At 46.4% G+C, this 22,832-nt stretch overlaps 1 protein-coding gene across 10 annotated transcripts in view; it reads left to right on the top strand.

Moving 5' to 3' along the window:
• The window catches only part of LOC103784930 (phosphoserine phosphatase), a 40,275-nt gene that overhangs the window by 2,158 nt on the left and 15,285 nt on the right, over window positions 1-22,832 (top strand). The window contains exons 2-4 of one of the 10 annotated variants that reach the window (XM_055115980.2): window positions 10,258-10,381; window positions 15,307-15,449; window positions 17,373-17,498. The gene's annotated coding sequence lies outside the window, so the exon portion shown is untranslated. Of the gene's footprint in view, window positions 1-10,257; window positions 10,382-15,255; window positions 15,450-17,372; window positions 17,499-18,201; window positions 18,320-22,832 lie in introns of all 10 variants that reach the window. The other 9 variants (XM_055115979.2, XM_063605741.1, XM_063605740.1 and 6 more) reach the window with 9 other exon arrangements.

The following is a 22,832-nucleotide window of genomic DNA, read 5'->3' as shown; positions in this document are numbered from 1 at the left end:
AAAAAACATTTTAAATAACATGTATAAGAAGTTCTCACTTTTGAAACATTTCCCATGGGTCCGTACAGGGAGGGGAACATCACACACGGGACCTGTCAGGGGGTGGGAGCAAGGGGAGGGAGAGCATTAAGACAAATACCTAATGCAAGCGGGGTTTAAAACTTAGAGGATGGGGGCTGGACGCAGTGGCTTACGCCTGTAATCCCAGCACTTTGGGAGGCCGAGGCGGGCAGATCACAAGGTCAGGAGATCGACACTATCCTGGCTAACACGGTGAAACCTCATCTCTACTAAAAATACAAAAAAAAAAAAAATTAGCTGGGCATGGTGGCGGGTGCCTGTAGTTCCAACTACTGGGGAGGCTGAGGTGAGAGAATGGCATGAATCCAAGAGGCGGAGCTTGCAGTGAGCCGAGATGGAGCCACTGCACTCCAGCCTGGGCGACACAGTGAGACTCTGTCTCAAAGAAAAAAACAACCACCAAAAAAACCCTAGAGGATGGGTGGAAGGGTGCAGCAAACCACCATGGGATATGTATACCTATCTAACAAAACTGCTCATTCTGCACATATATCCCTGAACTTAAAGCAAAAAAAAAAAAAAAAAAGCCAGGTGTGGTGGCACACGCCTGTAATCCCAGCTACTTGTGTGGCTGAGGTGGAATTGCTTGAACCCAGGAGGCGGAGGTTGCAGTGAGCCAGAATCACAGCACTGCACTCCCAGTCTCGGCGACAGAGTGAGACCTTGTCTCAAAAATGGAAGGAATTTGTAAAAAACAGTAAGAAGAATTCCCATACTCTACCCACAGATCCCCCAGTGTAAACATCACATTTAACCCAGGAATAAGAAATTACATTGATGCAGGATCCAATCTATAGATTTCATTCAAATTTTGCTAATTATGTCATGAATCTTCTATCTCTGGCCCAGGATTCTATTTATCCAAAATTACATTTCACATTTAGTTGTCATGTTCTTCAGTCTGGAACAGTTCTGCAATTTTTCAGTCTTTAATGATCTTGGCATTTTTTTGAATACTGGCCAGTTATTTTACAGACTGTCCCTTACTTTAGGGTTATTTGATGTTTCCTTATGATTTTTTTTTTTTTCAAATTTTTTAAAGACAGAGTGTTGCTCTTTTGCCCAGGCTGGAGTGCAGTGGCATGATCTCTGCTCAATGCAGCCTCCGCCTCCTCGGGTTCAAGTGATTCTCCTGCCTCAGCCTCCAGAGTAGCTGGGATTACAGGCACCCACCACCATGCCGGGCTAATTTTTGTACTTTTAGTGGAAATGGGGTTTCACCATGTTAGCCAGGCTGGTTTTGAACTCCTGACCTCAGGTGATCTGCCTGCCTTAGCCTCCCAAAGTGCCGGGATTACAGGCATGAGCCACCACGCCTGGCCTGATGTTTCCTTATGTTTAAATGCAGATTATGGCCGGGCACAGTGGCTCACACCTGTAATCCCAGCACTTTGGGAGGCCAAGGCGGGCGGATCGTGAGGTCAAGAGATTGAGACCATCCTGGCCAACATGGCGCAACACCGTCTCTACTAAAAATACAAAAAATTAGCTGGGCGTGGTGGTGCACGCCTGTAATCCCAGTTACTCAGTAGGCTGAGGCAGGAGAATCACTTGAACCCAGGAGGCGGAGATTGCAGTGAGTCAAGATCACGCCACTGCACTCCAGCCTGGGTGACAGAGCGAGACTCTTATCAAAAAAAAAAAAAAAAAAAAGCAGGTTATTCATTTTTGGCAAGAACACCAGAGAAATTAACGTGTCCTTTTCAAGGCATCATAGGAAGAGTCACATGATGTCAGTTTTTCCCATTCCTGGTGATGTTAACTTTGTTCACTTGGTTAATATTTGCCAGATTGCTCTACTTTAAAGTTAGTAGTTTTTCTTTGTATTTAATAAGCATTTAATAAGCATCTTATGGGAAAATATGTGACTGTTCTGTTTTTCATCATAACAATGCCTACTAATTTAAGCATCTATTTTTTCTTTTTTTTTTTTTTGAGACGGGGTCTCACCCTGTCGCCCAGGCTGGAGTGCAGTAGCTCAACCACACAGCTTACTGCAGCCTGAACCTCCTGGGCTCAGCTTCCTATCTCAGCCTCCTGAGTAGCTGAGACTACAGACGTGCACCACTATTGCTGGCTAATTTAAAACTTTTTTTTTTTTTTTTGTAGAGAGAAGGTCATGCTATGTTGTCTGGGTGAGTTTCAAACTTCTGGGCTCAAGCAGTCCTCCTGCCTCAGCCTCCCAAAGTGCTGGGGTTACAGGCATGAGCCACTGTACCCAGCCCATCAATAATTTTTGCCTGAAACAATTATTACTGTGATCTTTGTATTGAAAGTCCTCCATGGATCTGTTGTGTGCTTACATGTCTTGCTGTGTGTGCCAAGAATGCAAGGCCCAAGAATGCTCTTTATCTGGGGCTTTTCTCAGGGTTGTTTATACAGCTGCTAATCTTCAGAGACAAGTTAATGTTTCTTCCTGGACAAAGAGCAGGCTTGCCCGCTCACTACTTGGTATGAAAACAATAGATTTCAGCTGGGTGTAGTGGCTGATGTCTATAATCCTAGCCCTTTTTTTTTTTTTTTTTTTTTGAGGTGGAGTCTCACTCTGCTCACTCTCACTCTGTTGCCCAGGCTGGAGTGTAGTGGTGCAATACCGGCTCACTGCAACCTCCACCTTCTGGGTTCAAGTGATTCTCCTGCCTCAACCTCTTGAGTAGCTGGGACTACAGGCTCCCGCCACCATGCCCAGCTAATTTGTGTATGTTTGTAGAGACAGGGCTTCACCATGTTGGCCAGGCTGGTCTCGAACCCTTGACTTCAGGTGATTTGCCCCCTCGGCCTCCCAAAGTCCTGGGATTACAGGTGTAAGCCACCGTGCAAAGCCATCCCAGCACTTTGGAAGGCCAAGGTGGGAGGATCCTTTGAGGCCAGGAGTTCAAGACCAGCCTAGACAACATGGTGAGACCCCATCTCTACAAAAATAAAACAATAAAACACCGAGGTGGGCAGATCACCTGAGGTCAGGAGTTCGAGACCAGCCTGACCAACATGGAGAAACCCCGTCTCTACTAAAAAAATACACAATTAGCCAGGCGTGATGGTGCATTCCTGTAATCCCAGCTACTCAGGAGGCTGAGGCAGGAGAATAGCTTGAACCCAGGAAGCAGAGGTTGTGGTGGGCCAAAATAGCGCCATTGCACTCCAGCCTGGGCAACGAGTGAAACTCTATCTCTAAAAAATAAAAAATAAATAAATAATAAAAAGCAATAAAACAACAACAACAAAAGCAATAGATTCCCCGAGCTGAGTGTTCCTTAGCTGTGATCCAAACCCATCATCTTTGAGGCATCCATCTGGGCCACATTGTGTTACCCCATGGAAGTTGGAGGGAAAGGGGAACTGATGCAAATATCCTACTGCCCACACTGCTTGCTGTGCTGTAAGCAATAAAGTTCTTTGTCTCTGACACAGGAGACTTGTTTCTTTGTTTTTTTTTTTTTGTTTTTTTTTCTGAGACAAAGTCTTGCTCTGTCACCCAGGCTGGAGTGCAGTGGCATGATCTCGGCTCACTGCAGCTTCTGCTTCCTGGGTTTAAGCGATTCTCCTTGCCTCAACCTCCTGAGTAGCTGGGACTACAGGCATGCACCACCACACCCAGCTAATTTATGTATTTTTAGTAGAGGCGGGGTTTCACCATGTTGGCCAGGATGGTCTCGATATCCTGACCTCATGATCCACCTGCCTCGGCCTCCCAAAGTCCTGGGATTACAGGCCTGGAGCCACCGCGCCTGGCCAGGAGTCTTCTTTCTTAGGCCACATCCATAAAACAAGCAAGAGGCTAACGTATTAGTTTGTAAGTAGGGTAAAGTCAAATCTCAGACCTAACCGTTTGCAAGTGGTAATTTTCTATTAATTTTTTCTTTTATATATTTTTAAGAGATAGAGTCTCACTCTGGTGCCCAGGCTGGAGTGCAGTGGCGCAATCACTGCTTACTGCAGCCTCGACCTTCTGGGCTCAAGTGATCCACCATCGTGCCTGGCTAATTTTTTTTCAGAGACAAGTTCTCTGAAAAGCTATGTTGCTCAGGCTGGTCTTGAACTCCTGGCCTCAAGTGATCCTCCCACTTTGGCCTACCAAATTGCTAGGATTACAGGAGTGAGCCACTGCACCTGGCCAATTTTCTGCTTTCATCATTCATTATACATTTATTGGTTGAAATTCTGCTGTAAGGAAGAACTTTCCCTTCTCCTCCATGAAAGACTGACTGAATGAATGAATTTGTATCAGTATGGATTCAAGAATTCTATTTTTTTTTTTTTTTTTTTTTTTGAGGCAGAGTTTCACTCTTGTTGCCCAGGCTGGAGTGCAATGGCACGATCTCAGCTCACTGCAATCTCCACCTCCCGAGTTCAAGCGATTGTCCTGCCTCAGCCTCCAGAGTAGCTGGGATTACAGGCATGTACCAGCATGCCCAGCTAATTTTGTATTTTTAGTAGAGATGGGGTTTCTCCATGTTGGTCAGGCTGGTCTCAAACTCCTAACCTCAAGTGATCTGCCTGCCTGGATTACAAGCATGAGCCACCACACCTGGCCCTTTTTTTTTCCAGTCTCACTGTGTCACCCAGGCTAAATAAAGTGCAGCGGCACAATCATTAGCTCACTGCAGCTTTTAACTCCTGGGCTCAAGTGATCCTCCCACCTCAGCCTCCCAAGTAGCTAGCCTCAAGTGATCCTCCTGCCTCAGCCTCCCAAAGTGCTGGGATTACAGGTGTCAGCCACCATGATTGACCTATTATCTGATTTCAGCCAGCAATGTTGTTTTTCTTAATATTATTCTTACACTGTTAATTAAATGTGATTTAAATAATCTTTTAACTCTCGGTTATTATAGATGAAACAGCCTGCAAAAACTCACCCTACTTCATTTATTCCATAATCTTTGTCCTCCTAATTGTTCTATTGCATCATTTCTATATTGTCAGAGTAGGTAACATTTACATTCTGTTTTTTCGCCCCCAAACCTGGGTTTATTTAGTCTTAGTTTTGCAATGATGTACACTCAATGCTCTTGCTTGTCCCTTTGCTGAAGTTCCCTTTGCTATCCATTGGTGAGTAATGTTTATTCATTAGCAGTGTCCTCAAGAAAAATATTCCCATGCAAGGCCAGGCACAGTGGCTCATGCCTGTAATCCCAGCACTTTGTGAGGCCAAGGTGGACAGACCACCTGAGGTCAGGAGTTCAAGACCAGCCTTACCAACATGGAGAAACCCCGTCTCTACTAAAAATACAAAATTAGCCAGGCGTGTATTCCCAGCTACATGGGAGGCTGAGGCAGGAGAATCACTTGAACCTACGAGGCGAAAGTTGCGGTGCACCAAGATCGCGCCGTTGCACTTCAGCCTGGGCAACAAGATGAAACTCCATCTCAAAAAAAAGAAAAATATTCTCATGGGAAAAATATCCCCAGAATTCCTGTATGTTCAAAACTATCGTTTGTAGCCTTTGTGTGTGAATGATGGCTTGGCTTGTTTTAAAACAAAAAAATCGCTGGCTCATAACTTTATTCATTTGTTTTTTTGAGACAGGGTCTTGCTCTGTTGCTCAGGCTGGAGTGCAGTGGCATGATCACAGCTCACTGCAGCTTCCACCCTGGGGCTCAAGCTATCCTCCCACCTTAGCCTCCCAACAGGTGTGCGCCACCACGCCCAGTGAATTTTTTTTGTTTTATTTTAGAGACAGGGGTTGGGGTGGGCGGGGGGGGGGGGTCTCATGTTGCCCAGGCTGGTCTCGAACTCCTGACCTCCAGTGATCCTCCTACTTTGGCCTCCCAAAGTGCTAGGATTACAGGCATGAGCCACCACGCCCAGCCTCTATATCTTTAAATATTTATTTATTTATTTTTAGAGATATGGGGTCTTACTCTGTTGCTGAGGCTAGCCTTGAACTCCTGGCCTCATGTGATCCTCCTACCTCAGCCTACCTAGTAGCTGGGACTACAGGTTCAAGTCACCACACCCAGTTAAATACTTATTTGTTCTAATGTTTGGGTTATCTTCGTTGAAAATTTCAATTGTGCATGTTGGCTCTCTTTGGTCTGTCCTCTACAGCTGTCTTTTTTTTTTTGAGATAGAGTCTCACTCTATCGCCCAGGCTGGAGTGCAATGGTGCCATCTCAGCTCACTGCAACCTCCCCTTCCCAAGTTCAAGCAATTTTCATGCCGCAGCCTCCTAGCTGGGATTACAGGTGTGCACCACCTCGCCTCGCAAATTCTAATTTTTGTATTTTTAGTAGAGACAGGTTTCACCATGTTGGCCAGGCTGGTCTTGAACTCCCGACCTCAGGTGATCCACCAACCTTGGCCTCCCAAAGTGCTGGGATTACAAGCGTGAGCCACTGCACCCCGCCAACTATCATTTTTTCTCTAATTTCATTTAATTCCTTTTGTTTATATTATTTGCTTTTCTCATTTTTATCATCCATATTGGTTAATATATTTTTCATAGTGTCCACTTTTATTTTTCCTCTTTTTAGCTTCATATTCACTTCTGTGATGGTTATTTTACCTGTTTTTTGGAGATGGTGTCTCAATATGTTTCCTAGGTTGGATCTGAACGCCTAGGCTCAAGTGATCCTCCTGCCTCAGCCTCCTGAGTAGTTGGCATTATAGGCATGTGCCACCATGCCCAGTGTGATAGTTATGTGTTTTCCTTCTACATCCTTTTTTTTTTTTTCCTTCTGAGACAGGGTCCCACTCTGTTGCCCAAGCTGGAGTGCAGTGGCACGAACATGTCTCACTGCAGCCTCAACCTCCTGGGCTCAAGCTTTCCTCCTGCCTCAGCCTCCTGTGTAGCTGGGACCACAAGCACTCGTCACCACACCTGGATAATTTTTTGATGTTTTGTAGAGACAGTGCTTCAGTTTGTTGCCTGTGCTGGTCTTGAACTCCTGGCCTCAAGCAGTCCTTCTGCTTTGGCCTCCCAGATTGCTGAGATTACAGGTGTGAGTCACTGTGCCCGGCTCCCTTCTGCTTCTTTCCTGGATTTTGTCAGTTTTGTCTTGCCTTATTTTGTCATCTTTTCCATGAATCTCTATATTTGTATTTTTGTTTGTCCTTCTTGGAAATAATTCATTAAGTTTTTTTTCAGACGGATTTTTTTTTTTTTTGAGACAGAATCTCGCTCTGTCGCCCAGGCTGGAGTGCAGGGATCTTGGCTCACTGTAAACCTCCGCCTCCCGGATTCAAGCGATTCTCCTGCTTCAGCCTCCCAAGTAGCTGGGATTACAGGTGCACGACACCACACCCTGCTAATTTTTGTTGTTTTAGTAGAGACGAGGTTTCACCCTGTTGGCCAGGCTGGTCTCGAACTCCTGACCTCAGGTGATCCACCAGCCTCGGCCACCCAAAGTGCTGGGATTACAGGCATGAGCCACTGCGCCCGGCCCAGATCTTTTTTTTTTTGAGACAGAGTCTCGCTCTGTTGCCCAGGCTGGAGTGCCAGTGGCACAGTCTCAGCTGACTGCAACCTCTGCCTCCCAGTTCAAGCAGTTCTCCTGCCTCAGCCTCACGAATAGCTGGGATTGCAGGCATGCACTACCACACCGGGCTAATTTTTGTATTTTTATTAGAGACAGGGTTTTGCCATGTTGCCCCAGCTGGTCTTGAACTCCTGGCCTCAAGTGATCTGCCCACCTCGGCCTCCCAAAGTGCTGGGATTACAAGTGTGAGCCACCGTGCCCGGCGCACTCACACGTTTCTGATGTCTCTCCATGTCCAAATTTTCTCTTCTTACAAGGACACCGGTCACATTAGATTAGGGCTCACTCTGAACACCTCATTTTAACATAATCACCTCTTTAAAGACCTTGTCTCCAGGCCAGACTAGGTGGCTCATGCCTGTAATCCCAGCACTTCGGGAGGCCTAGGCAGGCAGATCACAAGGTCAAGAGATCGAGACCATCCTGGCCAACATGGTGAAACCCCATCTCTACTAAAAATACAAAAATTAGCTGGGCATGGTGGCAGGCACCTGTGGTCCCAGCTATTTGGGAGGCTGAGGCAGAAGAATCGCTTGAACCTGGGAGGCAGAGGTTGCAGTGAGCTGAGATTGTGCCACTGCACTCCAGCCTGGGCCACAGAGCGAGATTCTGTCTCAAAAAAAAAAAAAAAAAAAAAAAAAGAGAGAGATAGAGTCTTGCTATGATAATCAAGCTGGTCTTGCATTCCTGGGCTCAAGCAATCCTCTCGCCTTGGCCTCCCAAAGTGTTTGGATTACAGGCGTGAGCTTCTGTGCTGGCCAAAACAGAATGTTGGAGACACACACTGAATTTACTTGGAAGGCTGATTGTTTTCCCATGCCCTTCCTAGGAGGGTGAGCTGGGTGTTGGGACCTTAACTCTGCCCATAAGATGTTCAGGCCAGGAGAGATGCCCTTTACCCCTTGGGTTACAAGGGTTTCCACTCCCTTTCTGCTTGATTGAGGCTTGCCCTCAGTTCTTTGTATCCCTGCTCTGCTCTGCTTGTTTCAAACAACACATTTTTGCACTGTGGCATGAACAGCTCATCTTCAGAGAGTCTGTTTTTGCTGGTGTTTTCTGGGATCTGCATGTGCCTCTTCCCATGTAACTTTGGTAGCCCTTGTGCAGGTCTTGGAGTTTCCAGTGACTTTTTGTCTTCTAGTTTTGTTGAATATGGGATTTCTGCCTCATTCCCCCCCTCGCCACCATATCTCCCTATCACTTTGCATAATTTCTAGGAGGAGGAAGGGGACAATTCAGTCAAATATTGCCACAGTTCTTATGCTATAATCATATCGCTTAGTAATATAAATTTCTCCCACTTTTTCCATTATAAGATTAAAAATAGCTCACACGAAAATCCCATCGCTTGAACCCAGAAGGCAGAGATTGTAGTGTGTTGAGATTACACCACGGAACTCCAGCCTGGACAGAGACAGAGCCAGACCCTGTCCCAAAAAAATAAAAATAAATAAGTAAATAAATGAATAATGTTTCCTTTTTTATATAGATATATAGACATAGATATATAACCATATATCATACCTGGATATAGACACACATAGAGATTTCTTTGTTCAAAAATGGCTCAAACGATATATACGTTCTGCAACTTCCTTTATTCATGTGAACATATCATGGGCATATTTCCATGGCATGACTTATTTTGAATGCCAATGTTTATATTAAATCACATTTCAAACTGTGTTCACTGTGTTCTTTCAAGACATTTATATTATTTTAATGTATTGGTTTTTTTTTTTTTTTTTTTTTTGATGGAGTCTTGCTCTGTCACCCAGGCTGGAGTGCAGTGGCACAATCTCAGCTCACTGCAAGCTCTGCCTCCCAGGTTCACGCCATTCTCCTGCCTCAGCCTCCCAAGTAGCTGGGACTACAGGCGCCCACCACCACGCCCAGCTAATTTTTTTGTATTTTTAGTAGATACGGGGTTTCACCATGTTAGCGAGGATGGTCTCGATCTCCTGACCTCGTGATCCGCCCACCTCGGCCTCCCAAAGTGCTGGGATTACAGGCGTGAGCTACTGCGCCCAGCCATATATTGGTTGTTTTTTTTTAATTTTTTTTTTTTTTTTTTTGAGACAGAGTCTTTCTCTGTCACCAGGGTGGAGTGCAGTGGTGCAATCTCGGCTTACTGCAACCTCCACTTCCTGGGTTCAAGCGATTCCCCTGCTTCAGCCTCCCAAGTAGGTGGGACTACAGGCACGTACTACCATGCCCAGCTAATTTTTTGTATTTTAGTAGAGATGGGCTTTCACCAAGTTGTCCAGGATGGTCTCAATCTCCTGACATCGTGATCTGCCTGCCTTGGCCTCCCAAAGTGCTGGGATTACAGGTGTGAGCCACCGTGCCCGGCCAGCAATGTATTGGTATTTAACATATTGATAAGAAATATTACAATTGTTAGCAAATATTTTATACACACAGATATAAAAAGCATCCATATACCTACCATCCTACTTAAAGGAAAATTGTTATAATATCATTGATTAACTACATACCTTTTCTCAATCTCATTTCCTTTCTTACTTTCAGAAGTAACTACTGTCCTGAATTTTATGTTGTAAATTATCATTTATGACATTAAATGATAGTCTCTTTTTAAAGTTTCCAGTGGCTATTGGAGCATCACAGTAACTGAGAATGTTCACAGTACTGCTGTGAGAATTCTTATATATGTGTCTTTTTTTTTTGAGACAGAGTTTTGTTCTTGTTGCCCAGGCGGGTATGCAATGGCATGATCACAGGTCTCCGCCTCCCGGGTTCCGCCTCCCGGGTTCAAGCGATTATCTTGCCTTGGCCTCCTGAGTAACTAGGATTACAGGTATGCACCACTACACCCAGCTAATTTTGTATTTTTAGTGGAGACGGGGTTTCTCCATGTTGGTCAGTCTGGTCTTGAACTCCTGACCTCAGGTGATCTGCCCGCCTCAGCCTCTCAAAGTGCTGTGATTACAGGTGTGAGCCACTGCACCCAGCCTCATTTTTTTCTTTTTTTTGGGGGGCGGAGTCTCACTCTGTCACCCAGGCTGGAGTGCAGTGGCGTGATCTTAGCACAGCCTCAACCTCCCAGGCTCAAGCCATCCTCCCACCTCAGCCTCCCAAGTACCTGGGATTCGAGGTGTGTGCCTCGAGGTGTGTGCATGTCCAGCTAATTTTGTTTATTTTTTGTACAGATTAGGTCTTAATATGTTGCCCAGGGTGGTCTTGAACTCCTGGGCTCAAGCGATCCTACCACCTAGGCCTCCCAAAGTGCTAGGATTAGAAGCATGAGGCACCACACCCAGCTTACTCATGCAAGTTTCTCCTGAGTGTCTTCCTCAGGTGGGATTGCTGGGTCATAGAAATTGCACGTGTTCAGTGTTTTTTGTCTGTTTGTTTTTTAGACGGAGTCTCGCTTTATCGCCCAGGCTGGAGTGCAGTGGCGCGATCTCCGCTCACTGCAAGCTCCGCCTCTTGGGTTCATGCCATTCTCCTCCCTCAGCCTCCCAAGTAGCTGGGACTGTAGGCGCCCACCACTACGCCCGGCTAATTTTTTTTTTTTTTTTTTTTTGGTATTTTTTGTATTTTTAGTAGAGACGGGGTTTCACCGTGTTAGCCAGGATGGTTTCCATCTCCTGACTTTGTGATCTGCCCTCCTCGGCCTCCCAAAGTGCTGGGATTACAGGTGTGAGCCACCGCACCTGGCCGCATGTGTTCAATGTTACCGAATAACACCATGTTGTTTTCCGGAGGGCTTGTTCCAATTTACTATACTTTAGAAGGCTATTAGCACTGAATGACTTATAAAAAGAGTATATGATTCTAACATAATTAGCCATGAGAAAATTTGTGGCTGGGCACGGTGGCTCACTCTTGTAATCCCAGCACTTTGGGAGGCCAAGGCGAGTGGATCACCTGAGGCCAGGGGTTCAAGACCAGCCTATCCAACATGGTGAAACCCCGTCTGTACTAAAAATACAAAAATTAGCCGGGCATGGTGGTGCATGCTTGTAATCCCACCTACTTGGGAGGCTGAGGCAGGAGAATCACTTGAACCCAGGAGGCAGAGGTTGCAGAGAGCCAAGATCACGCTACTGCACTCCAGCCTGGGTGAGAGAGCAAGACTCCATCTCAAAAAAAAAAAAATTTGTTAGCTTACAAAAATGTGATCTATAGAAAACCTTTCAGAGCTGGGTAAAGTGGATCACACTTGGGCTTGAGCCCAGGAGTTGGAGACCAATGAGACCCAGACTCTACTAAACATAAAAACCAGCCTGGTGTGGTGGCACACACCTGTGGTCCAACCTACTCGGAAGGCTGAGGCAGGAAGATTGCTTGAGCCCAGGAGTTCGAAGCTTCAGTGAGCTATGATCGTGCCACTGCACTCCAGCCTGGGTTACAGTGAGACCCTGCCTCAAAAGAAAAAAAAAAAAAAAAAAGGAAAGAAAACCTTTCCGGAACAGTAGTATGACCTGTATTACTTTTGACTAACCAATTGTGATTAAAACTTTGCAAAATAATTTGCTAATATTTTTATTACACCTTCATTATGCTGTATTGTATTTGGTTCTTATGTGCTATTATTCCAGTAATTATGCCTTTGTCTTCATTATGCTGTATTGTATTTGGTTCACATGTCCTATCATTCCACTAAGAACAGCAATGAAGCTTTTTTTTTTTTTTTTGAGACAGAGTCTGGCTTTGTCACACAGGCTGGAGTGCAGTGGTGTAATCTCGGTTCACTGCAACCTCTGCCTCCCGGGTTCAAGTGATTCTCCTGCTTCAGCCTCCTCAGTAGCTGAGATTACAGGCGCCTGCCATCAGGCCTGGCTACTTTTTGTATTTTTAGTTGAGATGGGGTTTCGCCATGTTGGCCAGGCTGGTCTCGAACTCCTGACCTCAAGTGATCCTCCCGCCTCAGCCTCCCTAAATGCTGGGATTACAGGCATGAGCCACTGTGCCCGGCCTGATGAAGCATATTTTAATCTGTTTCACAGTTTTGCCTTGTCTGGCAAGATTACCTCCTGGTTGTTACACTTGTATGTGACCACTCATTAGTGTCTTCTAGGCAACTATATATATATTTTTAATGTGATGTGCTCTAGCAAAACAATGTCTACAATACAGCCATCTCATGCTCACAAGTATCAATATAGGTGTGAATGTGAGGTGGATTCCAGGACCATGAAGAGGTGGCAGATTTTAATTAATTAATTAATTAATTTTTCAGAGACAAGGGCTTGCTCTGTTACCCAGACTGGAGTACAGTGGCATGATCACGGCTCACTGTAACCTCGAAATCCTGGGCTCAAATGATCCTCCCACCTCAGCCTCCCAAGTAGCTGGGACTATAGGCATGCACCACCACACCCAGCCAGATTTTAGTAAATATAAATATTTTATCTGAAATTTTTAAGAATATTTAATATTTTAAAGAATACTTAATATTAAACATTTATGAAATACAAATAATAGCATAAGTTAACTCTTCTAGCCTTCCACATTTACTTACTTGAGTTTCTTTTCACCTCAAAATAAATTCTGTTACCACTTACACTTAGATACAAACATTTGGTGTTTAACATTTTGTTTCTTTTATTATGCTTTTTATTTGTTTATTTGTGGTTTTTTTTGAGATGGATTCTCGCTCTGTTGCCCAGGCTGGAGTGCAGTGGCATGATCTCGGCTCACTGCAACCTCTGCCTCCCAGGTTCAAACGATTCTTCTGCCTCAGCCTCCCGAGTAGCTGGGATTATCCATGCACCACCATGCCAGGCTAATGTTTATATTTGTAGTAGAGATGGGGTTTCAACTTGTTGGCCAGGCTAGTCTTGAACTCCTGGCCTCAGATGATACACCCACCTCGGCCTCCCAAAGTGCTGAGATTACAGGCGTGAGCCAAGGTGCCCGGCCTATTATGCTTTTTAAAAAACTACTGCAGGCTGGGCGTGGTGGCTCATGCCTGTAATCCCAGCACTTTGGGAGGCCGAGGTGGGCAGATCATTTGAGGTCAGGAGTTTGAGACCAGCCTGGCCAACATGGTGAAACCCCATCTCTACTAAAAATACAAAAATATTAGCTGGGCACGGTAGTGTGCGCTTGTAATCCCAGCTACTGGGGAGGTTGAGGCAGGAGAATCGCTTGAACCCAGGAGGCGGAGGTTGCAATGAGCTGAGATAGCACCACTGCACTCCAGCCTGGGCAACAGAGTGAGACTCAGTCTCGGGGGAAAAAAAAATTGTGTTTTGGTGGGGAGGGTCCTGTAGCTAAGGGTAGAGATGCTGTGACCAAGTGTCCTGCCCCAGGGATTGCATCCTCTGCGTGGGTGAGCATCTTAGAGTGAGCCTGGAGTGCAGACTGTCAGCCTTTGAGGTTTCAGGTTGTGTTTTTGAGTGGATCTCAATGCCCAGCTCCAGCCAGCTAACTCCAGTGGTAAATGTTTGGGGAAAACACCCCTTATTTGTTGTAGTTAACATACAAGGAGCTGGGCAAGTGACACATGGAATAATTTTTTTTTAAAACGGAGTTTCACTCTGTTGCTCAGGCTGTAGTGCAGTGGCACGATCTTGGTTCACTGCAACCTCCTCCCCCCACCCGGGTTCAAGCAATTCTCCTGCCTCAGCCTACCAAGTAGCCGGGACTACAGGCATGCACCACCATGCCCCGCTAATTTTTGTATTTTTGCTGGAGATGGAGTTTTGCCATGTTGGCCAGGCTGGTCTCGAACTCCTGACCTCAGGTGATCCGCTTGCCTCAGCCTCCCAAAGTGCTGGGATTACATGCTTGAGCCACCGCGCCTGGCCAGAAGATTTTTAAAAAGAAATAGGCCGGGCGCGGTATCTCACATCTGTAATCCCAACACTTTGGGAGGCCAAGGAGGAAGGATCGCTTGAGCCCAGGTGTTTGAGCCCAGCCTGGGAAACACAGTGAGGACCCCCCCATCTCTATTTAAAAACATAAATAAAAATTAAAAATAAAAGTAAGGTGCAAAGACTCTCATTTTGTTACTCATGGTTGCATTTTAATTAAGAATATAAGTAGTCTTGGCCGGGCGTGGTGGCTCACGCCTGTAATCCCAGCACTTTGGGAGGCCAAGGCAGGCGGATCACGAGGTCAGGAAATCGAGACCATCCTGGCTAACACGGTGAAACCCCGTCTCTATTAAAAAATACAAAAAATTAGCCAGGCGTGGTGGCGGGCGCCTGTAGTCCCGGCTACTTGGGTGGCTGAGGCAGGAGAATACCGTGAATCCAGGAGGCGGAGCTTGCAGTGAGCCGAGATCGTGCCACTGCACTCCAGCCCAGGCGACAGAGCGAGACTCCGTCTCAAAAAAAAAAATATATATATATATATAAGTAGTCTTTGAAGTTCTTTTGGGACCTACACTGCTGCAAGCGTATAATGCCAAACGTGGATTTCAAAAGAGGCCCCCCGACGGAGATTTCACTAATTGCTAAATCAGTGCAGCAGTGCCTTGCTTCCCTCACCTATCCTTATCCTAAGTGGTGGTGGCGGCAGCGCGGAGCAGTTTCTGAAGGTCCGGGAGCTCTTTTCCTCTGCAAAGCGGAGGTGCCACAGGCACCGTGCACCTCTCAGACTGCAGGGGCTGAGCCCCCGGAGGAGGAGGGGGCTGGTTCAGGGAGCCCCTCCCCTGGGGCGGGGCCAAATCGTCCTCCCAGCCCGGCTTTGCAGAGCAGAGAGATCTGGTGTCTCCAGTTTACAGAAGCACTTGCAGAACTCATCAGAAGCCACCCCGCTTATCAGCAGATCTCAAGAGAGCGTTCGGTGGAGGCCCTGGGTCTGCACAGCTCACCTCCCTGGGAACTGCTCGCCCGAGCGTCGGAGCCGGCGCTGGCCCCCTGCAGCCGGAAGGTTGCAGCCGCAGGAGCCCCGGAGGCCCAGGACACAGGGTAAGTCCCGGCTTGTGCCTTCCCTGCGCCCAACTTTCAGATTTTGCCGACTTTCCTTTTCCTCTTCCAGGCTTCCTCTCTGAGTCTACATTTCTTCTTAATCGCGTAGGCAGATCATTTCCTAAAATCTCCAGGCTTTCTTTTCATTGATTTATTTTTTGGGTAGCTTCACTTGTCTAATCTTACAGCAGCTGCCTGTTGCCAAACAGCATGAATGAATGATGCAATCCTACACAGGAGCACCCTTAGTGCAAGATTGGAACAATCCCCAAACTCAGAGTTGAAGTGTCCGACTTTGTCTTCTTTCCCATTAGAATTAGAATTTTTAAATAAGTACTTACCAGATACATTGTTATAACGATACTGCCCTAAGTTGGGAATTAAATAAATCATGCTTTCATTCATTAAATATATTTATTATATTTTCTTTTCTTTTTTTATTTTTATTTATTTATTTATTTATTTTCAGACAGAGTCTCGTTCTGTCGCCCAGGCTGGAGTGCAGTGGTGTGATCTCGGCTCACTTCAACCTCCGCCTACAGGGTTCAAGGGATTCTCCTGCCTCAGCCTCCTGAGTATCTGGGTGCCCACCATCATGCCTAACTAATTTTTAAATTTTTTTATTTTTAGTAGAGACAGGGTTTCACCATGTTAGCCAGGCTGGTCTCAAACTCCTGGCCTCAAGCGATCCACCCGCCTCCACCTCTGCCTCCCAAAGTACTGGGATTACAGGCATGACCACTGTACCTGGTCACTATATTTTCTTTATGTATGATTTGCATATTATTACTTTTTAAATATTTGATGACTGATATTGGAATGAGGGTCAGGGAGGAAAATAATAAAATCCAAGATTTCTGTATTACCGTGCCGGGTAGGTTTTCAATATCATGACCATATAGCCCTGTCACTTTCATGTCGGTGAAACAAAGTAGTCAGGACTTTTAAAATTTTCAAATGATTTAATATATGCCTGATACCTACCCTCCTTTCCTTCCTTCTTTTCTTTTTTTTTTTTTAAGAGACAGGGTCTCACTTGGTCACCCAGGCTAGAGTGCAGCGGTGCAATCATAGCTCATTGGAATCTCAAACTCCTGAGCCCAAACTCCTGCCTCAGCCTCCCAAGTAGCTGGGACTACAAATACGCACCACCATGCCTGGCTCATTTATTTTATTTTTTGTGGAGATGGCATTTCACTATGTTGCCCAGGCTTATCTTGAACTCCTGGGCTCAAGCAGTCCTCCCTCCTCGGCCTCCTGAAGTGCTGGGATTACAGGTGTGAGTCCCCATGCCCGGCCTTTTTTTTTTTTTTTTGAGACGGAGTCTCGCTCTGTCACCCAGGCTGAAGTGCAGTAGCACGATCTCAGCTCACTGCAAGCTCTGCCTCCTGGGTTCATGCCATTCTCCTGCCTCAGCCTCCCGAGTAGCTGGGACTACAGGTGCCCAGTAGCACGCCTGGCTAAATTTTTTTTGTATTTTTGGTAGAGACGTGGTTTCGCCATGTTAGCCAGGATGGTCCTGATCTCCTGACCTCGTGATCCGCCCGCCTTAGCCTCCCAAAGTGCTGGGATTACAGGTGTGAGCCATCATGCCCGCCCAAGTCTGCTTCCTTGTCTCTGCATTTAGTTCTCCTAAGAGATTCTCTTTCCCTTTCCCTTGTCTTTGCACCCTGCTAATCAGGGGTACATGATTTCCTATCAGACCTGAACCTTGCAGAATTGAAGCCATAGAAGAGTATGTTGACTCTACAGTACTTGAAGGGGGGTAGGAGTAAAGCATTTCCCAGAGGAAGCAGTCTTAGGAAATTTTGCCTCTGACCCATTTTTGTGCCAGTCCCGCCAGGAGAGAGAGTGAAGCCAGTCTCCCTCTTTCCTGTTTTGTGTGTGGACTTCGATGTTCATTTCCTCATTCTCTCTTTCTAGGCTCTTGCTCTTGCAGAATCCACAGGTCTTTCTTGAGGAAATCTGTAGACAGAACTTTGTGCTGCGTTTTTATCTAGGGAAGGAACAGAAGAGTGTCGTCTCCTAGAAATCTAGCACTTGAGAAACGTGAGTCTGATTTGCCTTTTCTTGGTTTTGTTTTGGTTTTTTGCTGTCATTGTAATGTTTTTAATGCATTGAACTGTTACACGTTTGTCTATCTGCTAGCAGTTTACTCTTTTTTGAGACAGAGTCTTGCTTTGTCGCCTAGGCTGGAGTGCAGTGGCGCAATCTTGGCTTACTGCAACCTCCACCTCCTGGGTTCAAGTGATATCTCCTGTCTCAGCCTCCTGAGTAGTTGGGATTACAGGTGTGGGCCACCATACCTGGCTAATTTTTGTATGTTTAGTAGAGACAGGGTTTTGCCATGTTAGCCAGGCTGGTCTCGAACTCCTGACCTCAGGTCATCCATCCACCTCGGCCTCCCAAAGTACTGGGATTACAGGCGTGAGCCACTGCACCCGGCCAGCAGTTTACTCCTCACCTGAATTTTAAAAATTGATGTCAACTATGTGGCATGCAGAAGATCTCAGCTTCCCAGAATAGCTGGTTATATTACATATCATTTCAACTTTTATTTTAGCTTTAAGGAGTACATGTGCAGGTTTGTTACATGGGTATATCACATGATGCTGAAGTTTGGGGTACAATTGATCCCATCACCCAGGGTTTGAGTGCAGTACCCAGTAGGTGGTTTCTCAGTCCTTGCCCTCCTTCCCCTGCCTTCTTGTAGTCCTCAGTTTTTTGTTGTTGTTGTTTTTTGTTTTCACAGAGTCTCGCTCTGTCACCCAGGCTGGAGTACAATGGTGTGATCTCGGCTCACTGCAACCTCCACCTCCAAGGTTCAAGTGATTCTCCTGCCTCAGCCTCCTGAGTAGCTGGGATTACAGGTGCCCACCACCATGCCTGGCTAATTTTTGTATATTTAATAGGGACAGCATTTCACCATGTTGGCCAGGCTGGTCTTGAACTCTTGATCTCAAGTGAGTTGCCCGCCTTGGCCTCCCAAAGTGCTGGGATTACAGGTGTGAGCCACCGCACCTGGCCATCACTGTGTGTTTTTCCCGTCTTTGTATCCTCATGTACCCAGTTTAGCTCCCACTTATAAGTGAGAACATGTGGTATTTGGTTTTCTGTTCCTGCGCTAATTCACTTAGGATAACGGCCTCCAGCTGCATCTGTGTTGCAGCAAAGGACATGTTTTCATTCTTTTTTATGGCTGTGCTGGCTTTTTTTTTTAGGCCGGGCATGGTGGCTCACACTTTGGGAGGCCGAGGTGAGCTCCCAGCACTTTGGGAGGCCGAGGTGAGCAGAACTCCTGAGGTCAGGAGTTCAAGACTAGCCTGTCCAACATGGTGAAACCCCATCTCCACTAAAAATACAAAAATTACCTGGGTGTGGTGGCACACACTTCTGATCCCAGCTATTCGGGAGGCTGAGGCATGAGAATCACTTGAACCCGGGAAGCAGAGATTGCAGTGAGCCAAAATCATACCACTGCACTCCAGCCTGAGTGACAGAGCAGGACTCCATCTCTAAACAAAAGATAAAATAAAATATAGTGTAAGTGCATGTGCTGGGGATCCCAGCCCTTGTTACAGGGAACCTCTTTGACTCTCCTCTGATTCAGAACCTTTTCAGAATCTACTGTGTACTCTTTTTTTTTTCCTTTTTTTTTTTTTTGAGATGGAGTCTCGCTCTGTCGCCCAGGTTAGACTGCAGTGTGGCACAATCTCGGCTCACTGCAACCTCTGCCTCCCAGGTCCAAGCAATTCTCCTGCCTCAGCCTCCCCAGTAGCTGGAACTACACACACGTGCCACCACGCCCGGCTATACTTTGTACTCTTTCAATGCCCGGGGACCTGAACAAATTTATCCCTACTACCAAAGCAAATAAGCTTGGTTCTCGCAACTATGCGTGACCTTCACAACTCTGTACAGGCTTTTATTTTTTCTTACACAGGTGAAGATAAGAGGTAAGTCCTAACAAGGTGAAGGAAGTAAGGTGATCTTAGAAGCCTCTTGAAAGATACAGAGATTGAGAAGTTGGGAAAGCATTTCTTTGGGCAAGGAGATTTTTCCTCTTATCCAAAATCAGACCTCCGAAGGCTGGCCCTGCAGGAAAGCTTGCTTTTGTACTTTGGAACTAGGGATGAGAAGGCCTTGTCAGCAGTGGCTTTTTTTTTTTTTTTTTTTTTTAATCAGTTGGTCCTTTGCTTGCCAAGAGATGAACTAGCTGGGGCCAGCCAGGCAGAAGTTCTGTTCTGAGCTGCAGAAGGCAGTGGTCTGGATGGGACCTGGGAGCTGCTGTGTCTGAGAATCTGAGAATAGACCTTCCCACCGGCATGTCTTCTACCCTGGCCCTGCCCTCTCCCTCCCTGTTAGAGCCAAATACGAAGAATCCAGAGTCCATTCTCTGGCAATGATTTTTCTGTGTGTGGAATTCTAATGTACACAATTTACTTTGAAGCAACTGACCTTACTCAGCAGACTTTTTTCCCCTATAGCCACGAGAATTTTAAATACGCATAGATTGTGAGTCACTCCTGGTGGAGACAATGAAAAGAGGAGGAAATTGGCCAGGCTTGGTGGCTCACACCTGTCATCCCAGCACTTTGGGAGGCCGAGGCAGGTGAATCACTTGAGGTCAGGAGTTTGAGACCAGCCTGGCCAATATGGTGAAACCCCATCTCTACTAAAAATACAGAAGAATTAGCCAGGCGTGGTGGCAGGCGCCTGTAATTCCAGCTACTCAGGAGGCAGGAGAATCGCTTGAACCCGGGAGGCGGAGGTTGCAGTGAGCCAAGATCACATCACTGCACTCCATCCTGGGCGACAGAGTGAGACCCCATCTCAAAAAAAGTAAAAATAAAAATTAAGAAGGAGGAAATCAAAAGTGTACAGGGAGGTACACCATTTTGCAGAGCAGGATGGGAAGAGCTAAAAGGAGCTGTGGCCGAGTTTGCTCTGCTGCCCAATCAAGCAGGGAGGGAGTTGATACTCCTGTAACCCAATGGGTGAAGGCCATCTCCCCTGGCCTGACCATTTCATGGGCAGAGTTAAGGTCCTAAAATCCAGCTCAGTCTCCTAGGGAGGGTGTGGAAAAAGAATCAGCCTTCCAAGTAAATTCAATGTAAAGTGAGTCTCTAACATTCTGTTTTGGCCAGCACGGTGGCTTACACTTATAATCCCAGCACTTTGGGAGGCTGAGATGGGAGGATCATTTGAGGCCAGGAATTCAAGACCAGCCTGGGTAACATAGTGAGACCTCATCTCTACAAAAATAATAATAATAGTAACTTAGCTGGGTGTGGTGGTGCGTGCCTGTGGTCTCTGCTACTCAGGAGGCTGAGGCAGGAGGATCACTTCACCTAGGAGGTTGAGGCCACAGTGAGCTATGATTATACCATTGGCACTCCAGTGTGGGCAACAGAGTGAGACCTTGTCTCTAAAAAAGCCAAAAATATTCTGTTTTCTCCTTGGGACCACATTACAACCCAGGAGGCAGGTGTCAACAATTCTGAGCTGTAAGTCAGGCCTAATGTTCAGCTGGGGATGTGTAAATCAGTTCTCACTTTTAGTGGAGGAAATGTACCTTTCCTTTCAAACTCAAGGCTGATGGTCTTGCTTTTTTTTTTTGAGACAGGGTCTCACTCTGTCACCCAGGCTGGAGTGCTGTGGCCTCACTGCACCCTTGAACTCCTGGACTCAAGCCATCCTCCCACCACAGGCTCTTGACTATCTGGGACCACAGGCATGCACCACCATGCCCCACTTTTTTTTTTTTTTTTTTTTTTTTTTTTAGAGAAAGAATCTTACTGTGTTCTCAAGAACTGATCTCAAACTCCTGGGCTCAAGTGATCCTGCTGTCTTAGCCTCCCAAAGTGCTGGGATTATTACAAGTGTGAGCCACTGCACTCGGCCAATCTCATTGAAACTATTGCTAGTGTCAGTGGTTGGAAAGAGGTTCAAGTACCTGGTTTGCCTTTTTTTTTTTTTTTTTTTTTTTTGAGATGGAGTCTTGCTCTTGTCGTCCAGGCTGGAGTGCAGTGGTGGGATCTCGGCTCACTGCAACCTCCACCTCCCGCGTTCAAGCAATTCTCCTGCCTCAGCATCCTGAGTAGCGGGGATTACAGGCACCTGACTAATTTTTGTACTTTTGGCCAGGGTGGTCTGGAACTCCTGACCTTGTGATTCGCCTGCCTTGGCCTCCCAAAGTGCTGGGATTACAGGTGTGAGCCACCGCTCCCAGCCAAAGTAACTGGTTTTTCAAACATGGCCAGTAATTATTTGTCCAATCATTTCGACAAGACTGGAAACCTCTTGAAGATGGCACCCATGCATTATGCATTCCTCTTTGGGTCTTGTGTCAGGGTCCCTGGGGACTGGCTTTGAGATTCTGGTGCCCATCAGTCATTCTCAGGAGCATTGCCCATTCTTAGTTATGTTATGTTGCCTCATGCATCTTCTTTTTTTTTGTTTTGTTTTTGAGACAGAGTTTCGCTCTTGTTGCCCAGGCTGGAGTGCAATAGCGCAATCTCGGCTCGCCGCAACTTCTGCCTCCCGGGTTCAAGCGATTCTCTTGCCTCAGCCTCCTGAGTAGCTGGGATGACAGGCATGTGGCACCATGCCCAGCTAATTTTGTATTTTTAGTAGAGACGGGGTTTCACCATGTTGGTCACGCTGGTCTCGAACTCCCGACCTCAGGTGATCCACCCGCTTCAGCCTCCCAAAGTGCTGGGATTACAGGCATGAGCCACCGCGCCCGGCCTTCTCATGTACCTTCTTAAAAAGTTCTTTAGCTTATCCCACTTATCTCATTTTAGCTCCTCTTACACCATTTGTCTGTTTCTGGCTTCCTCTTCACTCACCTGTGGTTCATTCTCCATTCTTAGTGGACTTGCACTACAGTAAGTGCTGCTGCTCTGCTGATAGACCTGCTGACTTCAAGGTCTTTACAGTGAGCCTGCCTGGGCATGTAGTATGAATTAGCTTGATTTCTGCTGGACCAAAGCCAAATGACTGGTTTCTTTTTATTTTTTATCTTTTTTTTTTTAATAGAGACAGGGTTTCACCATGTTGGCCAGGCTGGTCTCAAACTCCTAGCCTTAAGCAATCCACCTGTCTTGGCTGCCCAAAGTCCTGGGAACAGGCATCAGCCACCATGCTGGCCCTTGTTGAGTTCTTTTTTTTTTTTTTTTTTTTTTTTTGAGATGGAGTCTTGCTCTGTCACCCAGGCTGCAGTGCAGTGGTGCAATCTCGGCTTACTGCAATCTCCATGTCTCCACCTCCCAGATTCAAGCGGTTCTCCCACCTCTCCGTCCCAAGTAGCTGGGATTACAGGTGCCTGCCACCATGCCTGGCTAATTTTTGTATTTTTAGTAGAGATGGGGTTTCACCATG

The sequence above is a fragment of the Pan paniscus genome, chromosome 6 (genome assembly GCF_029289425.2).
Source record: "Pan paniscus chromosome 6, NHGRI_mPanPan1-v2.0_pri, whole genome shotgun sequence".
In the NCBI taxonomy this organism is placed as follows: domain Eukaryota; kingdom Metazoa; phylum Chordata; class Mammalia; order Primates; family Hominidae; genus Pan; species Pan paniscus.
Note: the sequence above shows the minus strand (reverse complement) of the source record. Positions and strands in the feature narration are given on the sequence as shown.